A 7,710-nucleotide genomic window follows, 5' to 3' on the forward strand; every position below is an offset into this window, starting at 1 on the left:
AAGCATGAAAAAAAACTTATTCAACTTAAATTTTATTGTATTTATGAGGAGGGTCCAGCAGAGGTGATAATATTTATGGGAGAACAGGTGTATTTAATTATCAACGATAATCTATTTATTGGTTTTTGACGAAGAAAAATTCACGCCTACTTCCTTACTGCTTGCTGTCTGGCAGCGAACTGCTGTAGATAACTTGATGTTTCAGCTATTAGTTTGTATCTATTTAATTCCCGGTAAGTGCTGTAACCTGGCGGCCACATTTTAAACTAATTAGTTTATATTTATTTTAATTTCAAGTAAGTGCTGTAACCTGGCGGCCAAATTTAAACTAATTTATTTAAAATAATTAATATATTTTAAATTCTCAGGAAGTGCTGTTACCTGGTGGCCAATTTGAAAACTAATAATATGTTTATATTTTTAATCCTAAGTAAGTGCTGTAGCCTTGCGACAAATGTTTGAACTAATTTTTTATTGTTTGTGTATTCCAAAAAAAAAAATTGTTTATTGTTTCTTTTTATTTAAATTATACTGAAATAATAAAAAAATACGCTTTATTACCTTGGGTTAGTTTACATACTTTTTTATCACAATTTTATTCTGCACAAAATATTTATAAACGGTAAATGGTTATAACTTGAAATTTTATTAACTTTTTCAACAATTTACAGAAAATTCTTTGTTTTGAAGAAATTTAAATATATACCACTTGCATAGTACTTTATAGGTTTTTTCAGTTAAACTTTTTTGAATTGTTTAATTTAAAACGAACATTTTTGTTACTGAACCATTATAAAACAAATCTTTTAGAGGCATTTTTAAATTTATAAATAATTTAATATTGAAATCTGATTACAGAATGAATCTTTTGTTCATCTTCGTTTTAATTATTTCAATTTAGGTAATTATTCTTTGGAGCACAGTAGAAATAAATAATAGGTGTACAGATCTCTAGCTGCATGGGTGCTTTTAAGTGGTCAGAATATCATCAAGTTTATGTTTAAAAGAATAGTGATCTCAATATTCTTATTACCAAGAATAAATAAATCTAGTAAAAAGAGAAAACCTTCGAGAATTAATCAGGTAATAAATTTGATTTATAATGAATAAAGAATATCCATCATATTGTCTTCAATCAAACAAAACAATTGTAGAAGCATTTATTTTACTGATTTACACTTATTGTTGGTTACAAAAACCATGTTTCCTCAAAAGTATAAAAGGTATATTGTTACCTTCTAAAAGTGTACTTACAGCTTGCATTTTTTTAGCTAATTCTTTTTTTGTAAACTTGAATTCCAATGCAGTAACTCCAAAGCTTCAAGTAGCCTCAAAATGAACGAAATTCGTCGCTTTAAAACTATAGTGCAACTTCTATATATATTTCACTATAGTTATCTTCTTCTTTCGAAGCTTCATCCTTGACTAATTAACTATTTGTATTCCTAACTTAATTCTATTAAAGTTTTTCTAATAGACAAATCTATATTTGTCCTTGATGTACGTTTATTTACTTCGAGTAATTCATTGACTGAAGTTTTTAATTAATGGATGGGTATATATAAATATTCATTACCAGCCCTGACATTCACAATTAGGAGAAGAATGTTGGTAATCAATTTCTTCAAGACAGCACTCAATATTTTATGGGATTATAAAATAAAAAATATATTGCTCTCAATATGAATCTATTCATGAATGGCATACAAAATTTATTACTCTAATGTCTTTTTAATCTTAAAATTTTCTTATTGAATATTATCTTAGATCTAAATGAACCTAGGAATCTATAAGAAACCTTTACTTAATAATAATTTTTTGTAAAAGCTTAAGAATGTGTTTTCCATAAAACTAAGAAACTGCTAATCGGTGATTTTCTGCTGAATGAATTTTAAGCTGCTTATTAATTTGATTTTGACTGATTAAACATTTTGATGCCCCGCATAGGGTTACCACAGAAAAGTATAGCAACATGCACACTCACCAGAACAGTACACGCACACATAGATACAATTCAAAGGGCACTAAAATACTTTAGTTTAATCTTCTTTATTTAATCTTTATAATATACATAAATTGTTATACATGTGTTTCTTAATACTAGGTAAAACTCAGTAAACATTTTAATTTTTTTAATTACAGTAAATAATATTGATTTTCTGAATTAATGCTGCTGTTACCTGTGTACCCCGTAAAACTGATCATCAATGGAAGCCAAAGTGAAAAAGACGTCAACCCAATGTGAATACATCAACAAACATTGGTTAGGAATCTATAAAAAAAAGAAGATATTTAGTCATTAAACATTATAAGAATGTTTTTATCACAATTAAAAATTGCATGTTAAAAAAAGGAATAATTTTGTTGCTGAATAAAATTTCCAAGATTACACACAAACAAAATATTTAATGCTTGCATTTATCAATCAGTTTGAATCTTTTTTCATGTAATCAAAAGTATTAATTTTTCTGGATTTTTTCCCATGTTAACATGCTTTAGAAATAATATATAATAGTTAAGAGTACCTGAAGTAGAATTCCACAAATTATCAGGGTAGGTTCCAAGATTGCCTAATTTGTTTCATGAACGAAATGTAGAAATTAGATGTGAATCACCTCATCTTATATGGGAGTGCTGCTGGATGTAATGAAGGACCATGATCAAGCCAGCGAAGGGCAGAAAGGGTCTTTGAGGCACTGGATGAAGAGAAAAACGTACTACATTTTAAAACACATAACTTTTATATTAAAACCTTTTTAATGCAATTTTGATATTGAAACATAAGATGAAGTTGTGGCATAGCCATACTATATTGGACCCAAGAGTTCAAAATAAACAATTAACATTGCAACAGAATAACCAATTTTGAACATATATTTATCACATAGAAATTGAAATGTTGTAAAGGAGATTTAATCTGCGTAAGCTTCATAATCAAACTTATAATTAATATTACGTTACAGGTTGGTATTACATAATGTAAAGCCAGTAATTTAGCGCACTTACCTTGAGCGTATGTAAGACAAACCGAAAATATTATCACTTTTATACATAATTTTAATAGCATAATCTGATAATTTATGAAATACCTATGACGAAAAATTGTTTTAAACATATTAATTTTTCATAATTTTCATGAATAAATACATGAATTTAACATAAGAATAGTGTCTTAACTGTATTTTGAACAATAAAGTTGTACAATACAAGCTTAAAAGTCCGATTATTTGTATACCTTTCCCTTTTAAGCATTTTTATTTTAATTACAAATTATATACTTTTTTAATTAGGTATTTTGAGGTAATATATGGTTAATTAGGCTTCTATTTACTCGAAAATAAATAAACTAAAAGGAAAAACTCGAAATACGACGTTTAAAAGTGCACGAAAATTGGGTAAAATTGACTATTTCTATCCGGGTAACATAATACGGTAGGAGCTTCGCTTACAATCCTGGTCTGCTGGCCTGCACCGCATTGGAGAATATGACAGCTCCAATATTTTAGAAGTGGGAGTGTTGCATTACGGTTGGCTGTAAAACGTACATTTTTCTACCGCTCAGTAACCAATACGATGAATAGGTGTTAGCCAGAATGAATTTTGACATACAAGAAGTAAACTGCTGTTTATTTGTTATATTATTGCGCTAAAGCAAAGGTTGTAGGCTATCTCCTTCATCTGAATGGTTATTAAATGTTACAAATAGGCTAGTTGATCAATTTAAGAATTGTATAAATGTTTTCATATTGCCATTTTGTTATCTACATAGAATATAACTTTCTATTATTATTTTACGTTGTAATTCTGTTCTAGACGGCGATACAACAATTTTAATTTACATTTCTTGCCGTATATGTAAGGAAATAGACCAACTTAGCAACTAAGAAGAGCCTGCTAGTTGATAGGTCATTAATACTTATTTATTTTAGCTGTAATAATTTCTTATCAAAGCACAATGTAATAAATACATGAATTTAACATAAGAAATGTGTCTTAACTGTATTTGAAACAACAAAGTTGTACAACACAAGCTTAAAAGTTTGTTTATTGGTGTTTATTAAGGAAATGAAACCAATTAGCCTCTCAATTAGCCTGTGCGTTGTTGATAAGTCATTAGCACTTACTTATTCTAGTTATAATAACTTATTATCAAAGAACAATGTAATAAATACATGAATTTAACATAAGAATAGTGTATTAACTGTATTTGAAACAATAAAGTTATACAATACAAGCTTAAAAGTTTGTTTATTGGTGTTTATTAAGGAAATGAAACCAATTAGCCTGTGCGTTGTTGATAAGTCATTAGCACTTATTTATTCTAGCTATAATAACTTATTATCAAAGAACAATGTAATAAATACATGAATTTAACATAAGAATAGTGTATTAACTGTATTTGAAACAATAAAGTTGTACAATACTAGCTTAAAAGTCCGATTATTTGTATACCTTTCCCTTTTAAGCATTTTTATTTTAATTACAAATTATATACTTTTTTAAGTAAATATTTTGAGGTAATATATGGTTAATTAGGCTTCTATTTGCACGTAATTAAAGGAAATAAAAGGAAAAACTCGAAATACGACGTTTAAAAGTGCACGAAAAGTGGGTAAAAATGACTATTTCTATCCGGGTAACATAATACGGAAGGAGCTTCGCTTACAATCCTGGTCTGCTGGCCTGCACCGCATTGGAGAATATGACAGCTCCAATATTTTAGAAGTGGGAGTGTTGCATTACGGTTGGCTGTAAAACGTACATTTTTCTACCGCTCAGTAACCAATACGATGAATAGGTGTTAGCCAGAATGAATTTTGACATACAAGAAGTAAACTGCTGTTTATTTGTTATATTATTGCGCTAAAGCAAAGGTTGTAGGCTATCTCCTTCATCTGAATGGTTATTAAATGTTACAAATAGGCTAGTTGATCAATTTAAGAATTGTATAAATGTTTTCATATTGCCATTTTGTTATCTACATACAATATAACTTTCTATTATTATTTTACGTTGTAATTCTGTTCTAGACGGCGATACAACAATTTTAATTTACATTTCTTGCCGTATATGTAAGGAAATAGACCAACTTAGCAACTAAGAAGAGCCTGCTAGTTGATAGGTCATTAATACTTATTTATTTTAGCTGTAATAATTTCTTATCAAAGCACAATGTAATAAATACATGAATTTAACATAAGAAATGTGTCTTAACTGTATTTGAAACAATAAAGTTGTACAATACAAGCTTAAAAGTTTGTTTATTAGTGTTTATTAAGGAAATGAAACCAATTAGCCTCTCAATTAGCCTGTGCGTTGTTGATAAGTCATTAGCACTTACTTATTCTAGCTATAATAACTTATTATCAAAGCACAATGTAATAAATACATGAATTTAACATAAGAATAGTGTATTAACTGTATTTGAAACAATAAAGTTGTACAATACTAGCTTAAAAGTCCGATTATTTGTATACCTTTCCCTTTTAAGCATTTTTATTTTAATTACAAATTATATACTTTTTTAATTAGGTATTTTGAGGTAATATATGGTTAATTAGGCTTCTATTTACTCGAAAATAAAGAAACTAAAAGGAAAAACTCGAAATACGACGTTTAAAAGTGCACGAAAATTGGGTAAAATTGACTATTTCTATCCGGGTAACATAATACGGAAGGAGCTTCGCTTACAATCCTGGTCTGCTGGCCTGCACCGCATTGGAGAATATGACAGCCAATCAGAACTCAGTATTTTAGAAGTGGGAGTGTTGCATTACGGTTGGCTGTAAAACGTACATTTTTCTACCACTCAGTAACCAATACGATGAATAGGTGTTAGCCAGAATGAATTTGACATACAAGGAGTAAACTGCCGTTTATTTGTTATATTATTGCGCTAAAGCAAAGGTTGTAGGCTATTTCCTTCATCTGAATTGTTACTAAATGTTACAAATAGGCTAGTTGATCAATTTAAGAATTGTATAAATGTTTTCATATTGCCATTTTGTTATCTACATACAATATAACTTTCTATTATTATTTTACGTTGTATTTCCGTTCTAGACGGCGATACAACTATTTTAATTTACATTTCTTGCCGTATATGTAAGGAAATAGACCAACTTAGCAACTAAGAAGAGCCTGCTAGTTGATAGGTCATTAATACTTATTTATTTTTGCTGTAATAACTTATTATCAAAGCACAATGTAATAAATACATGAATGTAACATAAGAATTGTGTCTTAACTGTATTTTAAACAATAAAGTTAATAATACATTTTTTTATCAATTGATTCATAATAACAAAATTCGTTTGTACATACACATTTGATGGATGTTTTCTCAACGTCTTTTTCATTTCCACTTTAGTTGATGGACAGTTTTGGCTGTTACCTTTATTAGCTGTTTTCAATCTGAAAATCATTATTCAATGAAATAAACAGTTTATAGAGGTAATCTTTAATTAAAAAGCATTCTATTCGATGATACTGCAAATTAAAACGCAACCATTTCTTTAAGATAAATTTGTATCCTTCAGGAATTTAATAAATAAATAAAATACGAATGCTGAAATTTTAGTTTAAATCTTTTAAACGGATCAATCTTATAGAACGTATTCTAGCATGGAAAAACATTAAATTATTTAGACACATACGTAGCAATTTAACAGTTTTACTAAACTTGTTTTAGACAAGCTACACCCACTGCCATAAATTTAAATCATTAGTTTATTAAGTTTGCAAACCAAAATAAACGATTTTTCAAATTCAACTGTTCAAAATTATTTCATTTAATTCATAAAAGCTAAAGAACACATTTAATAACTACTGATGAATAATTGTTCATAAAATTAAATAAATGTGATTGTAATTAAACTAAAACAGAGCATAAGAATAATTTTGCCAAGAAAGAATTTCGCTAGATGGAGGATAAAATATTTTGTGGTCATCTTACCATTGTAGGATCATTGCGAACCGAAGAGCATATACTATATTCGTTTAGTGTATTTCTAATATTTTAAAATTGTAAAGTTGAAGTTGCATTTTATACAGGAGGAGGTATGCAAATTTATGTAAAAGAATTTCTTCGTTTGTACAATAAAATCATTATTTTTAAATGAAATAATGACGAATATGTGATTCAAATATAATATAAGAAGGTCATAAATAAGAAAAATGATAAATAGATAACTTGTAAAATAGTAAAAAAAACGAGCTGAGATTTACTTTGTCTGTTTGGACAAAGGCAACTCTAGGGTATTTTTAACACACTGTCTATGTCAACAAAACTATTGGCTTCATCAATAAAGGCAGACACACAAATCATAAGAACAATGCGATAAAACGTTTCTAATAGAAAAACAACTATAATAACAATCATTCGCATGTACATTTAACGTTGAATGTTGAAATTAAACTTAAACCTTGTTTCTATAAAAGTGAAAACATTATTTATTCAGTTCGAAAGAGAAAAATTATAATCAGAAAACATGTTTTACTTTACACTGTAATACCTTGAACGAATTAAATAACGGATAAGACTACCTGAACTGACATTTTCAGCAACGAATAAATCAGTAGAAAATTGCTACTGCTTGTACAAGGGGAAGAATGGTTTATTCAATTCTAATGGTTAAAAAATTATAATCAATTAATTTTTTTTTTTAATGATATCTCAAAACATACTGATTTGGAAATAATAATAAGCAT

This window comes from Rhodnius prolixus, unplaced genomic scaffold (assembly GCF_049639745.1).
Source record: "Rhodnius prolixus isolate KJV_2025 unplaced genomic scaffold, Rpr scaffold_9, whole genome shotgun sequence".
NCBI lineage: Eukaryota > Metazoa > Arthropoda > Insecta > Hemiptera > Reduviidae > Rhodnius > Rhodnius prolixus.